We start from the raw sequence: 19,483 nt of genomic DNA, 5'->3' as shown, positions 1-19,483 counted from the left end.
TATTGTTTTGTTATGAGTGTAATCTTTTATATGTATCCTTAGTTATAACTATCAATGTTGAATGGTGTAATTTTAATGTGAATTGTTTTTATCTTTATGAAGGTTGATTGGTGTAAATTATGAATATTGTTCAAGTTCTTTATCTAATAAGAAAACATATGTCCATTTCTCACGTAATAATTTATTTATCTAATTCTTTTTACGAGGCCTAAATATTATAATCACATTAACTTTATATGTTCATTTCTCACATAATACGATGCAGATGGACCAACTATGGATGTATAACGTGGACAGACGGATCAAGGAGTTTGTTAATATCTTGCATTATTTTCTCGAAGTGGCCAAAGTGAATAAGCTAGAGAACGGGTGCATATGTTGTCCATGCTTCTAATGCAGTAACAAGAAGGACTACTTTTCCTTGAGGACTATTCACAGCCACTTGTTTAGATATGGTTTCATGCCTAACTATTTGGTTTGGACCAAGCACGGTGAAAGAGGGGTTGTAATGGAAGATGGCAAAGAAGAGGAGGATGAGAACAACATTCTGGACTGGGCTGCAGGTCAAGCTTTTGCAGATACTACAATGGGCGAGGCTGATAAAGATGAGTTTGCAGAAGACGACCCTACTAATGATCTTGGTCAGGTGTTACAGGATGCACACAGAGATTGCAAAACTAAGAAGGAATCAGAAAAGTTGCAGCGCATGATTAATGATCACAAAAAGTTGTTGTACCCAGATTGAAAGCAGGGCCATAAAAAACTAGGTACCACACTAGAATTTCTGCAATGGAAGGCCAAAAATGGCGTGTCCGATAAGGCATTTCAGGGGATATTGAAAATTGTCAAGAACATTCTTCCCGAGAATAATGAATTGCCATCCATAACATAAGAAGCCAAACAGATTCTTTGCCTCTGGGATTGGAGGCTCAGAAGATACACGCATGCTCTAATGACTGTATCCTCTATCGTGGTGTTGAATATGAGAAATTGGATGGTTGTCCTGTGTGCGGAGCGCTGCAGTATAAGATCAGGCGAGATGATCCTGGTGATGTCAAGGGATAGCCTCCCAAGAAGAGAGTTCCTGCGAAGGTGATGTGATATTTTCCTATAATACCACATTTGAAATGTTTGTTCAGAAACAAGGTGAATGCTAAGTTGATGCGATGGCACAAAGAAGAATGTAAGCAAGATGAGATGCTGAGACACCCCGTGAATGGGGCCTAGTGGAGATCAATTGATAAAGAATTCATGGACTTTGAAAGTGATGCAAGGAACATAAGATTTGGTTTAAGTACTGATGGATTCAATCCATTCGGTGAGTTGAGTAGTGGTCATAGTACTTGGCCTGTGACCCTATGTATATTCAACCTTCCTCCTTGGTTGTGCATGAAGTGGAAGTTCATTATGGTGCTGGTGCTTATCCAAGGCCCAAAATAACCCGGCAACAACATTGACGTGTACCTAAGACTATTGGTTGATGAACTTTTACTACTCTAGAAGGAAAAAGGTGTATGTGTGTAGGATGAGAATAAACAAGAGAGTTTTGACCTACGAGCATTGTTGTTCGTAACCATCAATGATTGGCTTGCGCTGAGTAACCTTTCAGGACAGAAAAACAAGGGATATCGGGCCTGTACCCATTGTTTAGATGACACAAACAACATGTATTTGAAACGTTGTAGCAAGGCCATGTATTTGGGCCATAGTCGATTTCTCCCAGCTAACCACCCATTAAGAAAGAAAGGGATTCATTTCAAAGGGGCACCAGACCATCACAAAAAACCTGCACACCGTAATGGAAAGTGTATCAGTGAGATGATAAAGGATGTAAGGGTAGTCTTTGGAAATGATCTTGGTAGAGAACCTATTCTGAACGACGATAACGGATGTGCACCCATGTGGAAGAAAAAGTTAATATTTTGGGATCTACCTTATTGGGAAATACTAGAGGTCTGCAATGCAATATACATGATGTACTTGATGAAGAATATTTGTGTGAACATGCTTGGCTTCATGAGTGTTTATGGGAACTCAAAAGATACATTGGAAGCACGACAGGACCTGAAACATATGAAGCAACGAGATGACCTACATCCGAAAAAAAGAGATAATGGATAGCACTACTTACTCCTGCCAATTACACTCTCAGCAAGGAAGAGAAGGATAGCATGTTTGAATGCATGAATAGTATCAAGGTTCCGTATGGGTACTCCTCGAATATAAAGGGAATAATAAATATAAAAGAAAAAAGTTCACAAATCTCAAGACCCATGACTAACACATGTTGATGACCCAGTCGCTTCTGGTTGCACTAAGGGGTATTCTACCAGAGAAGGTCTTATTGGTGCTCGTAAAGCTATGCGCGTTTCTCAATGTGATTTCGCAGAAGGCAATTAATCCAACCAAGCTAGTAAAGCTATAGAATGATGTGGTATAATGTCTTATCAGCTTTAAGTTGGTAATTCCACCATCATTCTTCAATATTATGACGCATCTCCTGGTTCACCTAGTCAAAGAGATTACTATTCTCAATCCAGTATTCCTGCACAATATGTGGCCTTTCGAGAGGTTCAGGTCAGTCCAAAAAAACTATGTTCATAATCGTGCCCGTCCACAAGGAAACATCGCCAAGGGATATGGAATAGAGGAGGTCATCCAGTTTTGTGTTGACTTTATTGACTCAATTAATTTGATTGGAGTTCCAATATCACGCCATGAGGGGAGGCTACGGGGAACAGGGACCCTTGGAAGGAAATCAAGTTTGAACAATTATACTAATTTGTTCCACAAAGCACACTTCATTGTTCTGCAACAATCATCCTTTGTGGCTCTGTATATCAAGAAACACAAGCAGATTCTATTTTCCTGATACCCAACGAAATCCAATATCTGGATTATTTGTCATCACATGGATTTGGTTGCGTCAACACCTTATAGGTAACTCTGTGATTCATGAACAACTCACATGGTTAGCCAGGGGACCTTCTAGCACAATCGTGAAATTCTAGGGTTATGAGATAAATGGTTATATATTTTACAAGAGAGCCTAAGACTAGAAAAGTACGAACCAGAATAGTGGTGTCCGCATTGATACCATAGACAGCAATAGGAGCAAGGACTCGTATTATGGTTTCATAGAGGAGATATGGGAACTCGAATACGGATCGCTGAACATCACTCAATTCCATTTCCAGGTGGAGCTAACTGGAGGTGGCGTAACGAAAGATCAATATAGAATGACAATAGTGGATCTGACCAAGACTGTGTACAATGATGAACAATTCATCCTTGCCAATAATGTGCATCAGGTTTTCTACATGAAGGACATGTCTAGCAAACCCAAGAAAAATTCAGAAGAGCCATGAGAGCCAAAGCGCCACATAGTTCTTCCAAGTAAAAGAAAAATCATCGAGCCAAGGACAAAACAGACCAGTCAAATGATTATGATCAGTTTTATGGCATGCCTCCATTCGCTGTCGAAGTTGACCCAAGCAACATGCTAGCAAAAGAAGAGGCTCCATACTCACACCGCGATCATGACCGAGGAACTTTGGTCAAGAAGACGTTTTTTAACATTACATTGTAATGCACTAAATATAGTTCACCTTTATGTAATGCTCTATGGCCATCAGAACCTTTGAATTATATTGTAATGCTCTATGGTGAATTATATTGTAATGTTATATGATTTCATGTTTATACATTAATTGTACTACTTGATACAATTTTTAATTTAATGTATCTATGATTTCATGTGTGTTTAAATTAGTTGAGGTGAAGATTTATTCGATCAATATAAACAATGTTAACCACATACATCAATTGCATTTTTTGCACGTTCAAATTATTTATTTGAATAGTTTGTTGATGATAGTGATGCATTAAAATAATTATTTTAGAAACTAAAACAACTAGTATAGAATTAATGAGTGATTCAAACTTATTTTAAATATATTTGCTAATTTAATATATTTTTGCATGTTCGAAATATGTAAATTTTTTATTTTTTTCATTACAAAATGAGTGGAAAACATATATAAATTTGTGTGTTTAAATTAGTTGAGGTGAAAATGTATTCGATCAATATAAACAATGTTAACCACGTACATCAATTGAAATTTTTACGCTTTCAAATTATTAGATTGAATACTTTGTTGATGATAGTGATGCATTAAAATAATTATTTTAGAAACTAAAACAACCGGTATAGAATTAATGACTGATTCAAAATAATTTTAAATATACTTGCTAATTTAGTATTTGTTTGCATTTTCGAAATATGTAGAGTTCTTATTTTTTCCTTCCCAAAAAGTAGTTGAAAACATTTATAAAATCTATTTGCAAAATAGGCGGCAATTGAAAAATCCCAAAAAGGACCTTTAGTCCCGGTTGCCAATTCCAACCAGGACTATAGCACCCCCCCTTTCCGGTTGCAATTTGCAACCGGGACTAAGGTTTGTCCCGGGTGGACTTGGCAACTGGGACTAACGCCTTTAGTCCCGGTTGCAAAGTCAACCCAGGACTAAGGGGGGTTAAAAGCGCCCGCTCATCTCTCCTTCCCCCGGTTCCAACACTTAGTCATTTTTTCAAGATCGTGCCATCGTCCCCTAGCCCCGTCCGCCGCCCCGACCCGCCATCCTCCTCGTCGTCCGCCGCTCCGTCGCCCACTACCCCGACTACTGTTGCCCGCTGCCTCCATCTCCGTCACCCACCCTCATCGCCTGTCGCTCCGTCGCCTGCCACCCCGGCTGCCGTTGCCGAACTCCGTCACCTCCGTCGCCTGCCCCAGCCGCGCTGGACTCCATTGCCCGCCACTCCGTCGCCCGCTGCCTCGCCGTATCCCGCCCCGACCTCTGTCGCCTGCCGCCCCACCACTGCCGCCAGTACGGGCTGCCGTGGCGTGCCCCCCCTCTCCCCGGCCGGGGCCCTTGCTGACGCAAGCCCGCGGCTTGTTGACGCAAGGGCCCCTTTTTTACTTTTTTTAGTTAGAAAATAAGTAGAAATGCTTAGAAAATTTGTAGAAATGATTCGAAAATTAGTAGAAATTTGTAGGAATGCTTAGAAAACCAGTATAATTTAGTATAAATGCTTAGTATAATTTAGTATAAATGCTTAGTATAATTTAGTATTCATTTAGTATAATTTTTAGTACATTAGTATAATCTAGTATAAATTCTTCGAAAATTAGTAGAAATTATTTGAAATTAGTAAAATTTGTACAAATTAGTAGAAATTTATAGAAAATTAGTATAATTTAGTAGAAATTTTGTAGAGGTGTTGTATATATAATTTAAGAATATTTTTGTGACAATATACAAGTAGAGGTGTTGTATATAATCGCATGATTATTTTTAACGTTAAATTTCTTGTAACTTTTCATGTATGCTTCATTCAAGACATTCATGTAAATTTCATATAGTAAATTTGTTAGAGGTGTTGTATATATAATTTAATGTAAGGTTTCAGTCAGTTTCTTTTTATTTCATGGTTGTTCTATGATTTCATGTATATACCTTAATGTATCTATGATTTCATGTGTGTTTGAAGTAGCTGAGATGGAGTATTTAATGGAGTAGATTATTGCTGGTGATAGTGGCTCCAACGTGCCAGTAATGTACACCGATGAAGAGGGTAGCCAGGCGGACATGTCCCTCAACATGTCCGGTGATGTCAATGAAGAGCACGAGCTCGAGCAAAATCTTGCCGTGACGGAAGGTTCCGACGAGGTATATACCATTTCCATTGTTTTACCCCATCTATAATTTCATATTCATTATTACTATGCACTAATTAATAATTCTTGAACTATTAGCGTTCTAGATCGATGAACCAAAATAAACCGCGAGGTCGTACAAAAATAATGGAGGGAAGGCTTCACATCACGGAAGTGATAAAAGAGGGCAAGACGATTGCCCCCGAACATGTGGTAAGAAAGTACGTGAGTCAGATTGGGACAATCGTAAGGGACAATGTGCCCAATAGCATCAGGGAGTGGAAGGGTAAATCCACTGATCCATACGTGCTCCCGCCAACACAAAAGGGATATGTTGTGGAAAAATGTCAAGAAACAATTCACACTTACCAAAGGTGTCGTAGAAAAAGATGTGAAAGAGTGGACGCTGAAGAAGATGGCCACCCAATTCCAGACATTCAAGAAGATGCTGGATGCCAACTTTATCAAGAAGGGCTGAACTCCAGATTTCGATGAGTGGCCAAAGTTAAGGGACCACTAGGACTCATTTGTCGAATACAAGACGAGCGAAGGCGGTGCAAGTAATGTTCGCGTCAACATTGCCAATGCTAGCAAGGAGTACCATCATCGTCTAGGGTGAGGTGGTTACAGCACTACAATTCCCAAATGGCACAAGATGGAACAAGACCTGATCGATCAAGGTATCGCACCAGCAACTATTGACTAGCCCAATCGATTGAAAATTTGGTATTACGCTCATGGAGGCAACCTGAGCCAAGAGGATGGGACACTTATCTTCAATGAAACAATACATCAGAAGGCCGAAAGGCTTATCAAGAACATTAAAGATGCTAAAGCTATGAGGTTGAAGGTGGATAGAGAGACTGATGAGCTCACATTGGTGCTCAGGAATCCCGAGAACCCAGGACGTTGCCGAGTCTATGGGATCGTTCTGTGAAAGTACGCTTTCCAAAGGGACATCGACTCGTACAGAAGCCGCAAGTGAAGAAAGGAACAGCAAGAGGAGAGCTGGCGGTGCATGTTAGATGCCAAAGTGCATTCACCAGAAGTAAGAATGCAGGAGGAAATAAATCATCGAGGGGCCCTGGAAATTATCGAGATGGCTCAATCTGGAGCATTACCGGGTCCAAACGTCATCAACCCTTCTTAACGCTGAAGCAGTTGTGCTTCCACAAAGTTCCCCAATGAGCAGATGCTAAGATTACCCGTGGACGACCAACATTACCCTGTGGATAACATCATGCAATGCACCTCATGTGAGCTGCATAGACCGTTCAGCAACATCACTATTAAGGTATACATATACATAATTTATGCAATCTTCTCAATCAATCCACGCCTCAGGAGTTTAATAACTTCTTTATTTCTGCTATATGTACAGGTGGCGTACGGGAGTGCCTTACCAATCCTACCAGGACAGACAAGCAATGGCATGGAGATTCCACCTGGCTACGCCAGCATCAGCCTAGAGCAGCTTGTTGATAGGCAATATGAAGGCCTAGAGCTCAACCTCCCAGGAGGTGATGGGGAAAGGACACTAGGAGATGTGCTTCACGGGATCATTCTATGGCGCAAACGCTACATCATCATCCCCGGCATAGAGGCATCACTACTCCCGGTAGATCCCTCGCAGCGACCATCTCCTTAAAGCTCAAGACAATTATCTCCAGCACATCATGCTCCAGGACCATTATCACTACCAGGACCATCGCTTCCTACTCAGTCACCGTCTCCATCTCCATTGAATCCTTGTGGTGCGAGCGACGACGACAACAACACCCCTCCCCGATCACCGTCGTCGGGACTAAGACCCGCATCGAGCAAGGAACCTGCAGCACCTCTAAAGAAGTTGCAACCACTGCCTTCCAAGCTAAGGCAGCAAAAGAAGAAAACAAAGGAGCCTGAACCCACTAAGAAGGTAGCCTATGACATGACAAATGAGGAATCAAGGGAGGTAGCCCAAGCAAAATGCAAGGAGTTCTTCAAAAAAATTGCTCAAAAGAGAAAAGCAAAGGAGATGGAGCCGAAGCTAGTAAATCTAGCAAAATTACAATTTTTTATTAAGATGTCAAAAGAAACCAAGAAGATGATGCCACTATCGAACTACGACCGAGCGTTAGTTAAGGCTGATGAGAAGAAAAAAAGGAAAGGAAAGTTGTCTTCAAGTCGTACTATCCCCCAACTCGGGGATCTACCAGATGAAGACACTCAAAAGATAGCAGCAATGCCCTTAGAACAACAAATAAATATCGTGAAATTCATGCAAGAAACAGGTGTGTCCCTTGCTGAAGTTCTAGGGCAACTTGATCTGCCAAGTCCAGAGCCAGTTATACCTAAATGGACCTTTGAGATAGGCAAGCCTCTAGTAAGGCTTGAGTTGGTACAGAAGCTATCCACGAAGATGTACGAATGCCATGAATGGTACATGAAGGAGTCTACCGACGAGAGGCAAATGTTCGGTCTTCGGGTTAAACCGATAGATTTTTTCGACGAAGGTAACAAAGTCCTGTGGATGCAATTGAAGGATATATATGAAGTGTACCATTAGGATACCCTTGAAGTCTCTCTCATCAGCGCCTGAGTTCTGTAAGTGTCTGTTTATCTATATGTAAATTTTGGCTCATATCATTATTTTTTATGCATGTGTCTCCCTACTAACTTCATCTTCCATTTTATGTAGGATGCTAATTCAGATGTGCCGTAAAGAATCATAATTCCATGTTGGCTTCATGGATCCATCGCTCGTTGACCAAAACTAGATACGGGATCAGCCAAAGAAAATATTGAAGGCGGCATACAATTTCTTGGACAAACAACATTACAAGAGTTACATACTACTGCCATACAACTTTGAGTAAGTGTGGATACCGTCTATTTTTGTTTTCTTGTTTCTTACCTAATTAATGTTAGTTACCTCTAATATGAACATTTATGTATGCAATTTCCACAAGATCCTCATAATAATTGAGATTGATAGAAGCCGTCACTGTGTTCGATTTGTTGAGGAAACCACCGAAGGATTACCAAGACATTCAAGATATGCTAAACTTGTAATAATTCTAGACCTTTATCTCTATGCAAAAGTTTGTTTCCTAAATTTGCACCTAACACTGTATCATTTATTATTTTAATCCGCAGTGCATGGAAACAATTCCTCAAGAAACACAAAGGTCCATTCAAAGAAAAACTTACATTCAAAACAGACTTCCCGGTACGTACGAAGTTTGAACATTTTGTACATTCTATAACACGAATATTTTATAACTTATTTTTTCCCACTAAAGTGTTTAAGACAGGAACTCGGAAATAATCTATGTGGATACTACATCTGTGAGCACCTGTACAGTTTTGTGGGACCCAAGGCCACGAGGACATCGCATGAAATGAATGTACGTAAAATAAAACTATTAATAATTAATTATTTTCTAGCTCCTTATATTTAATTGTTCGTGTAACATTCACATACTTCCAAACTACACATGTGGAATATTCAACATAGCATCTTGGAGAAGGAGAAAATTGGGGCAATATGTGATGGTCTCATGGGATTTCTGGTGGATGAGGTGATAAATCCAAAGGAAGAATTTCATTACGACAGACGTTCACTAGATGCACCGAGCAACACCACGACTCGAGGATCCTAGAAATGAATGGACAAATTTTTGTATATATAGTAATTGTATAAATACTAGTTTGATTTGTATAATATACTAAGAATTGTATAATATACTAGATATTGTATATACAGTAATTGTATAAATACTAGTTTGATTTGTGTAGATACTAGTTTGATTTCATTATAAAAAAAGTGTTAAGTACTAAAGGGGCCATGCAGGCGCATATGCAGGCGCATGCACGTATGCCCTTTAGTCCCGGTTGGTAAAACTAACCAGGACTAGAGGGCCCGTCCTACGCCTAGTCAACTAGGACTAAAGGGGGTCTTTAGTTTTGGTTGAACGACCCGGGACTAAAGACCCCTCTCGTCTCGAAAATTTTATCCCGGATGGATTTCTGAGAGATTTGAGGCCTACCAGCCGGGATTAATGTTCAGTTTTCTAGCAGTGGGTGTAGATTAATCAAAGAGTTCATCTCATATACAGCCCACCACAAACAGCATAATTTGGAATAAAAAAAGAAAGAAAATTAAAAGTCCAGAGATAGCACCACGTTAATCAATATCAGGTTATTTTTGGAAGTCCATATATATTGTAGGAAAGGAAAGTTACACCGGTATCTAAGATGGAGGCGGTGAAGAGCCACCGGCGGCACAATATAATGACCAAAGCCATGAAATTACGAAGTTAATCGATAAACGTCTACATCGTTGATTTTAATAAGTCCAATAATAGCCTTTTGATCTACCTACAGTTTTCAACACGGTCAGATCAATATATTGTACTCCCTCCGTTCAAAATTATACGTCGTTTTAACTTTTTTTTAGGTTGATATAGTATTTCTAGGTGCATCTATGAATCCAGAAAATTTGAAACGATTTAGAATTTGGAATGGAGGGAGTAGGTAAATAAATTGGACTCTATGTAAGGCATATAGCCTGCCGCGTAGGAGACAAAGTATTGGAACGTGTCTCAGTTTCCATTAGAGTAGCGTATGGATACAATACGTCCACGTTCACGTCCATATATGACAACCAAAGGATACCAGAAACAGCAGAGCACAAATGCCACAAGACATGGATGTTGCAGATTATTTTCTCATGGCTCAGTGTCGATTGTTGCCCCTAAATTTCTGCCGGAATCAACATCACATCATCGTTCTGATTGCAGTTCATCTGTATTCTGAAGACAACCTTTTTTGTCGGAATCCACATAGCACCGCCGTTGGAGATTACGATTCGTCTGAAATTCTGAAGGCGGCCTTCTCGCTGGTATCAACATCGCACCGCCGTTGCAGATCGAGATTCATCTGCCGGAATTAACATCACACGACCTCCGGCAGGTCGTGATTCATCTGAACTTTTACTTATCATATGGTCAATTCACGGTCTGATGGTCGAGATCGGCGACCATATAAAGAGAGCTAGCTACTCGCATCCAAGAAATAGCGGCAAGCACAGAACTGCAATCTATTAGCAGAGGTAGGATCCTGCCAAGTATAGCCTTGGTAGGCTCTTATCCTGGCAGATTGAGAACCAGCACTATGCCTCGGCGTGGAATTGAGCAGCTACAGGCAACGAACAGTTTTCTTGAGGGCACGAACTGGAGATTCTTTTCTGTTGAGGTAGGCATAACTCGAGCATGACAACAATCTCTACAATGGCAAACAGATCGTTCATGTGGGCCACCTCTTGCTGAGGCTGTGTGGGTGCAAGGGGGAGGAGAAAGCCGACCTGGAAGCTTTTGAGGCTGTTGGGGTAGGAAACCGTCTCGAAGTGAAGGGCCAAACAGCTCGAAAGGAACAGAATGCAAAATGATTTCGGGTGAGCATGAAACAACTTCCCCTCCGTCCAGAACGTGTCCTTCTTCATTCATGACGGCTCCATTTTACAGGGTCATAATTTTTACAATTTACAACACATCACCCCCCTTTATCACTTTATTTGAAGAATATTTAGGGTCATTATGGTAACATTACACCACCTGCACTACTCATCACTTTACAGCTGAACCCGAAGTCGCCTCTTCTCACGAAGTCCTCCTAGCCTAACTTCGCGCCTTCCAGGCCCTTCCACTCGTGAAACGGCTGATTGCCGAAAAGTACTCCGCTGCTTCTCTTCACCGCGGTCCACCCAGCACCGGGAGCCACAGGCTCACCGTCTTCAGGCAACGCTTCCCGCCTGCACAGCGGCCATCCTTTCACACGTGAAGTTGGCACTCCGCGCTCATGGTCCATTCCTACAGATTATGCAAAACCACTTCGCAAACAAATTAGGAGAGTCAGGGGACCAAGCAATTTAAAGGTGGTGGTGGGGTGGGGGGCAATGTAGCCCCTCGCTAGCGAGGGTCATTTCTGACGAGCCGAACTAGCGACTTGTCTCACCCCGAGCTGGGGAGCTCAAGGACTTCCCAAAGTGCCTCTCCTCTTCAGCTCGTTAGTGTTTTTTCTTTCATGAAAAGACATCTCCTCATATTAATCAAAGCGTCGCCTTTTCGAATCTCGTACCCTTTTGGTGGTCTATATAATGCCGGGATCACTAGGGTTCTTTGTTTGGGCCACTTCTTTCTCATTCACGCGTGCCAGACGTCCGCTTCTTGCCTCCGTTCCTTCTTCGAGGTATGTTTCTCTTCACCACTCATTTCCATTCCACCTTTGTGTTTACTCCGTTTTTGGTTTGGTTGCACTTTGTCTTGCTATAGTTAGTTTTGTTCTTAATTCCCTTTTGTCTTCGTTGTAGACAACTGTCAACACTGTGCGAAAGAGAGAAATGGCTCCAAGCAAAGCGCCACCAAAGTTTCCACCTACAACTATCGTCGGACAAAGTCGTGTCACCGCAAAAATGATCCGCGACTTCGTCGCTTCTAGATTGATAGATGAGGGGTGCAGTCAAGCCCCGGGCACGGAGTCTGTTCCTGTCCCCCAAGATAACTAAGTCATTTTTTCCCCTATTCTAGAGTTTAGCTCCAGCGGGCTGTTCTAGCTTGGCTACTAGGCCATGCGCTCTTTCAGCTCGGGCCTAGCCAATGTTTTCGTGTTCCCCGTTCGTTCAAAAAAAATATTTTCATGTTCCCTAGTTTTTTGTGTGCTTTCGAACTGTGCACATCCATCGTTTTTTTGCCTTGCCGATTACCAATGGCCCAAAAATGGCCCGTTCACGGCAGGGTGGAGCACGCCAGCCCACCTAGGTCGGAATCCCTATACAATTCGTGCGTGACGTGAATCCAATGGCCACAAGCTAATCCTCTTCCTCCTTGTCTCCTAGCTTGAGTGTGGCAGCAGCGGCTGCCCTCCGGCAAGTCGTCAGCGGCCCGAGAATCCCTTAGTCTCCATTCCTGTCCAGACATAGCAAAAGGAAGGCAGGCTAGGCTGGCGGCGGGTAGCGCAGTGCGGCGCGGGGAGACAAGGTGGCGGGGGCGCCACCGGCCGCGTTAGTGGTCGCTGGGGCGGGGGCGTCACATGCCGAGTGGTTAGCGTGCCGGTGGTCGAGGGCGATGGTGGGGGTGCCGTCAGCGCTGGGCGGGAGGCAGAGGCCGGGTCACATGTTGAGTGGTTAGCAGGGCGGCCATCGAGGGTGATGGCGGAGGCGGTAGGAGCATTGCCGGAGCTGGGCGGGAGGCGGAGGCTGCTGGGGCATCACGGTGACGAGCCCGCCGAAGCCAGGTTAGGGCGGCAGTCACGAATCTGGGGGTGGGAGGCGGGATGTCATGATGATGATCCCGCTGAAGCTGGGTTAGGGCGGCGGCCGCAAATCCGGCAGTGGGGGCGTGACAGTGACGAGCCCGCCCAAGCTAGGTTAGGGCCGCAATCACGGATCTGACAGTGGGAGCCGCCAGAGATAGAGGAGGAGTGCGTCTCGATGAACAATTGGGCGGGGGTGGAGATAGGAGGTGGCACATCTGGAGGTGTAAGATGATGGCTATTGAGGTTGGCCATGCCGATGCTTGTTTCGGCCTACAATGGATGGGCCACAGCCTGCGCTACGTGGAAGGTCGTGGCAACACGAGGTGGATATAGTAGGTGTAACACCCTAATTTTCAAGTTTTGCAAATTAATAAAATTTTTAAGAATTTGCTAGAATTTAATTGCTTGTTTTTAAGGACCTAAGGATTCTCTAAGGATACATTTATTTGATTAGGCATTTAAATCTTTTCTAAAATAAGTTAATGAATGATAGGCTTTCATTGTTGCATTCATGCTGGTGCATTTCTCTTTGAGTGTTGAGTTCAAATTTATGTTTGAACTCATGTTTGAATTATTGTGTGAACCCCTTTTAAAACAATAGGAAAACATTCCTTCTTTCTTTCTCTTTTCTCCTCCTTTTAGCCCGCTCTTTCTTTTGGCCTAGCCCACAGTAGCAGCAAGCTAGCAGACCAGCCCAGCAGCGGCCCACTTCCTTCACGACAGCCTGTTCCCGCGCCTGCCTCCGCCCGACCGCTGATGGGTGCCCCCCACCCGTCATCCCTTCCACCACTCCGTACCCGAGCCAAACTCGAGCTCGAGTCCCAGACACCCCCGTATCTGCCCCGATGTGTGGCCCGCACACCAAGGCCACCTTCCCAGGCCTATAAAACCCGCCGCCGCCTCCAAAGCCCCTCACCAAACCCTAGCTCCACGCCCTCGAGCTCTACAGTGCCACAACCCTAGCCACTAGGCCGCCACGCTCGATCTCCACTCCCGCCGCCCTCCCGATGCCAAGGAGTTTCCCAGGAGCTTTGCCGTGAGGTCAGGAAGCTTCACGTGAAGATCCCATGCACTCTCGTGCCTTCTTTCGTGCGCACGAGCTCGCCACATCAGCACGAGAAGGTGCCTTCTTTTGTGCGCACAAGTTGCCACCTTCTCATCGAGCCGCTCAACGCATCGCTTGGCGCTATCGTCACCTCAGCCGCCGTGGAAGCTGCCTAAATCGGTTAGCCGCGCCCCCAGCTCACCCCAGGACAATCCTTGTTGAAAAGCGTGAACTGCTGCTCGAGCTACGCTTGATTCCGGTGAGGTCCCCTGCCACACCGCCGCTCACTGCTGTGCTTGCCGCCGCCCACGCGCCACCACAGCCGCCAGCCGCCCAATTGCGAGCCAACGACTTGGATTGGATCTGACCGAAGTCAACCGATCATCGTACTGGTCAACCCAAGCCGCCCATGCCACTTTTGCTAAAAGGCCCTTCTATTCTCTCTTTTTGAACTCAAGATCCAACTAGTTCAAAAGTAATTAGATCTAAGTCCTTTTCCTTCTATTTAGGCCCCTACTTTTTATAAAATCCCGCCCGCAGTCCTAGATCTGTTCTTTACGTGTTAGACCTTCTGTTTATATGTTTAATTAGGTTTTAGCCTTTGGTTTCTTTCAGTTTAAGCCCCTAGAAGTTTAGTTTGCTCACAGTTAAGCCCATGAACTTTGTTTAGCTCATATCTTTAGCGTTTTAAATCTGTTTTAAGCAATTCTTGTGCGTGTGAGTTCATGTTGATGCATAGATTAATTTTATGATCCTGTTTTGTTCTATTGCTACTGTTTGATGTATTGTTTTCTTATTTTACTTCTTTGTTTGTTCGTATGTACTTGTTTGATGTGCATAGAAGGATCGCAGTTCGAGGGATTCGAAGAGCAAAGCTTTGAAAACTTTGAGCAGCAAGAGCAAGTTCAGGAAGGCAAGTCATGTCCTTAATCACAATTTATCCTATGCAACCTTTACTTTTATATTCAATACACATATGATATGCACTTTATGTTTATAAACATGATGGGTTCTATTTAACGTGTGCCTAGTTTTATCCGTATACCCTAATCAACCTGGGTTTACATAATATTGGGTAGTTCTTACTTTGTTGCTCTAATTGGGTATGGTGGTATTAATGAACCAACCATTAAACTTGTTTTATTTATGATATACCTTCCATTAACACCATGCTTAATTGGAACATGGAGCGACCATGCAGGAAAACAGTATAACCACAAGAACTACATGGCTCTGGTCTTGACTAACTAATTAGAGACTCTAGTTTGGGATAATTTTACCGAGAGAGCAAGAGGGGAGGTGTTGATGGGGTATAGCTCGACCCTCAAACTGATCTGCTCTATAGTAGCTTCGCAGTCTTGCGAGAGGTTTATGCTCTGCTTCGACCTGAAACCTTAGCGGGTTACTACTTACTAGGGAATCTTTGTAAAGGCCTTGTAGCATCCCTATGCAATCACACCTCGGTAGTATGATGAGTGCTTGGCCGGTACAGTATGGTTGGGTCTAAAGTTCTTTCAAATTTTTACACGACTTGTGGTGAAAGTGTAAAACCTCTGCAGAGTGTAAAACTGATATATCAGTCGTGCTCATGGTCAAGAGCGGCCTGGACCCTCACATGATTAATCTATCGAAAGTCAATTAAATTGTTGTTATTTATTACTGTTATCTTTTTTTATGTTCGTGCTTAACGTGGGTGGTATAAACTTATACTTAGTAATTGCTAATAAAACTTGACCAACCAATTAAAATGTTGAAATGTTATTAAACCTTAGCCTATCCTTAAATAGCCTTACACTACATATTCCCCACACTTGCTGAGTACCAACCATAAGTGTACTCACCCTTGCTAAAATCACTACTTAGACCAAGTCAACTTTGAAGAGGTTCCGAAGACTTTGAGGAGTTCTAGGCGTACGTGTGCCACCAGTCAACTGCCTGTGGAGTCCTCGTCATTGTTGGAGTTCCGCTGCTAGAACGAAGACTCGTTTTGCTATTCGAATTAAAGACTTTCGGTCATGTAATAAATTTAATACTCTATTTACGTTATGGCACTGTTTATAGTATTTACTGAAGTCGTTGCATGTGTGAAACTTGATCCTGACACACATGTAATTTATTCATCTGATTTTGCCCTTAAAACTGGGTGTAACAGTAAATCCCCACTGTTGGGCTTTGCATTCTTGTCGGCATAGCTGCTATTGCGGCGAAAATGAACACGGTTATTCCGATGAGATGACAAAAGCTGGCTATTCTACTCCTACTTGTGTGCGCTGTCCCGCATGCACGAGAGAGAAGAAGAAATATGGTTGCAGCGCAATATGCCCGGTATAGATGGTCAAATGGGCTAGGTTCATCGGGCGGCCCGACGCACAACTTAAAAAACACGATACTAACACACGACCCGATCCTATGGTAATAGTGCCTGGGCCGGCATGGCACTATCATAGTTTAGTGCTTGGACCACCATACAGGCCCATAATACCGGCCTAGGCAAGACACGATTCTTGACTAGACACGATGTGGCACGATTACTTCGACCTGTAGTAATGTGAAATAGATATATATTACACTATTTGATGAAATGCACATATCTCTATACGAATTTTACGATGGAATGGATGAATTAATGTATATCTATATGAATTTGTGATGAATCTAATAAAGTTTGAGTTGAATGAGTGGATGCATAGTGCTAGGACCGTCATGAGCACACTGAGCCGGCGGGCCTATAGTGCCGGCACGACACTATGAAAATAGCGTAGTGCAGTGTCTGAGCTAGAAGATCGACACAGCATCCCGACACGACATGACACGATTGGACAATGGTGCCTAATAGTGTGGTGACTAATAGTGCTGGGTCAAATAGTGTCAGTGCCAAGTAGTGCCGGACCGCTCATTTAGCCATCTACAATGCAGAGAGAGAGATGAAAAAAAAAATGACACCATGAATCGAGCTTTTTTGCATCCCATACTTCTATTCCGTATCCTTTTCCCTCCTTGGTTGGCTCGTGTGTTCGTACCTGCATCAACGAATGCCGGGGACCCAAGGTCCAAGAAACTCGACCACGCATACGCGCGCGCACACAATCCAAATTCTAGACAGCTTTCCCATCTTTGGTCGGTAACGCAAAGCCCCGGTTGAACCGGGTACATTTGATCCGGCTAAGCCCTTACATGGACTTGCAAACAAGACGTGCTTGCGGCGGATAGGGATTATGATCTTCTTCTCCAACTTGCCAGCAAGGACGCGGCGACGGCGTGCGGCTGGAAGGTCAGTACAGCGGTGATGCAGCATGTGGTGCGGCTTTGCGGTGGCGGCACCTCCCCTCCTCATCTTCCTCGAGCAATCCCGTGCAACCTTGCTCCCTTAGCCATTGCTGGCGGAGGACTGGTGTCCGGATGCGGTGGTCCCTTTCCGGGCTGACCTCACGACTCGGCAACGGGGCGGTAGGGTTTGGACAAGTTTGTTCGGACGATTCTGCCACTAGTAGAGAACTAACCTTCCATCTAACCTCTTTTGTCCCGGTTAGCATTGGGCCCGTGACTAAAGGGGCTTTAATCCCGGGTTAAAAATGAAGAACCGAAAAGACATCGACGGGAGGAGCTTTAGTCCCGGTTGAAAAGAGCTGGCACGGACGCAACCCCCTTTTATCTTGGTCGGAAATTCCAATTGGAACAATAGACTCCACTTTTATCCCGGTTGGAATTTTCAACCGGGCTAAAGGTCCTTCCCATCCACGATGCCTCCCCTCCCTCTTCCTTATCTCTCCCGTGCCATCTATTTCTCTCCTCCTCCACTCCTTATCCTCTTCTTTTTCTCTCCTTATCCTCCAGGCGAGCTGGCGAGAGGCCTCCTGCACGGGCGCTGGCGAGCTGCAGGCGAGCAGGCCGGCTCCGGCGCGGGCCCCGCCACCCCTCCCCTTCCCCCTGCTGCCCCTCACTGGCAATGAGGAGCGGCAGCGGGGCGAGGGCGAGCGGCGGCGCACGAGTGGGCGGGCCAGCAGCGCGCAGAGGCCGGCGGCGCGTGCAGGAGGTGGGTGCGGGCGAGCGGTGGCTGACGGCGGAGGTGGAGCGCGGAGGCCGAAGGCGGAGGCGGCGCACGCGGGAGACGGGCGTGGGCTAACGGCGGCCGCTGGCGGAGGCGGAGCGCGGAGGCCGGAGGTGGAGGCCGAGCGCGGCTGGCGGCAGAGGCGAAGGCCGGTGGCACGGGACCGCCCGGCGACGTGAGGATTTTTTATTGTTTTTCGAAATTTTTTAGTTCCGGTGGATCCCAGGACAAAAGACCCCCTTTCGTCTCGATTACTTTATTCCGGATGAATTTTCGGGAGATTTAGCTCCTCCCAACCGAAACTAGAGGCAAGTTTTCTACCAGCATGCGGCAACGATGACTGCGATGCAACATCATGGTGGCGCCGTGGCAGTAGGCTGGGCAAGGAGTTTCGGGGCCGGCCTCGTGCTTTGCAGCGGGGCTGGACGAGTTGGGCGTGGCTGCGATTCTGCGGCAACGCCGATGACGACGCGACGTGGTGGTGGCGCCTTGGCGGGTAGGGCTGCTGTTGGCTGTTGGGAACGAATTTATGTGTCTCAGCTTAGAAAGCGTATATTTCGTCTTGACGTTCTTCAGCAGGGATTTAATCATCATGCTTTCTTGATTTTGGTAAAGACAACTTTATATTTTTTTTATTACTAATACACTCAGTTGCAATCAATCAGTTGCAATCAATCATCTCCGGCAGTTTCGGGCAACCCCCACCGCTGGTGGAACGGAAGTGTTGTGGAGTGGATGGGATGAAATTGAAGAAAAAGAGAGATTTTTTTCCACCACACTTCGTCCTGATTTGTTGGGGAAGAAAAATCGTATCCGCCGGCATGCTGCTGATGCTTCAAGCTCGTGGTCCCTACTGGTGCCGCGCTCAAGGGGCAAGGGGTGATGGCTGCGCTCGTGGAAGATGCTGGCCGAGAAGAGCGCGCACGACCGGCCGCAAGGACACTGCAATTCACCGGGCATGCACGGTGGAGAGCAACCAGGCCGAAGTGGGCTGCTGGACGATGGGACGCACGCACTGACGCACGGCAAAGTGGGTTGTGCGGGGACGCGGGGTTCAGTTTGTGCGCCAGTGCTAGACGGCGACAGCCCCTACGCTTGCGACGCGCGCCATGCCACACACTATCTGTAGGGGCTGTCGCGATAGTTGTAGACCACGACAGCCCCTACGTTGCGATGCACGCACGTTGTTGTGGTAGTGTTTGGGATGCAGCACCTCGACCTTGGCTATATATTCCCACGCATCCGGTGGTTCATCGATCGATCACACACTCGGCCTCGTTCATCCATCTGCCCCCCGGTCCAGGGGAGCATATCATGGCGGCGCTCGCTCGCTTCCTCGTCGTCCTCCTCGGCGTGGCATGGGCGTGCGCCGCTGCTC

This window comes from Setaria italica, chromosome V (assembly GCF_000263155.2).
Source record: "Setaria italica strain Yugu1 chromosome V, Setaria_italica_v2.0, whole genome shotgun sequence".
NCBI classification, from domain to species: domain Eukaryota; kingdom Viridiplantae; phylum Streptophyta; class Magnoliopsida; order Poales; family Poaceae; genus Setaria; species Setaria italica.
This window is presented reverse-complemented; position numbering follows the sequence as displayed.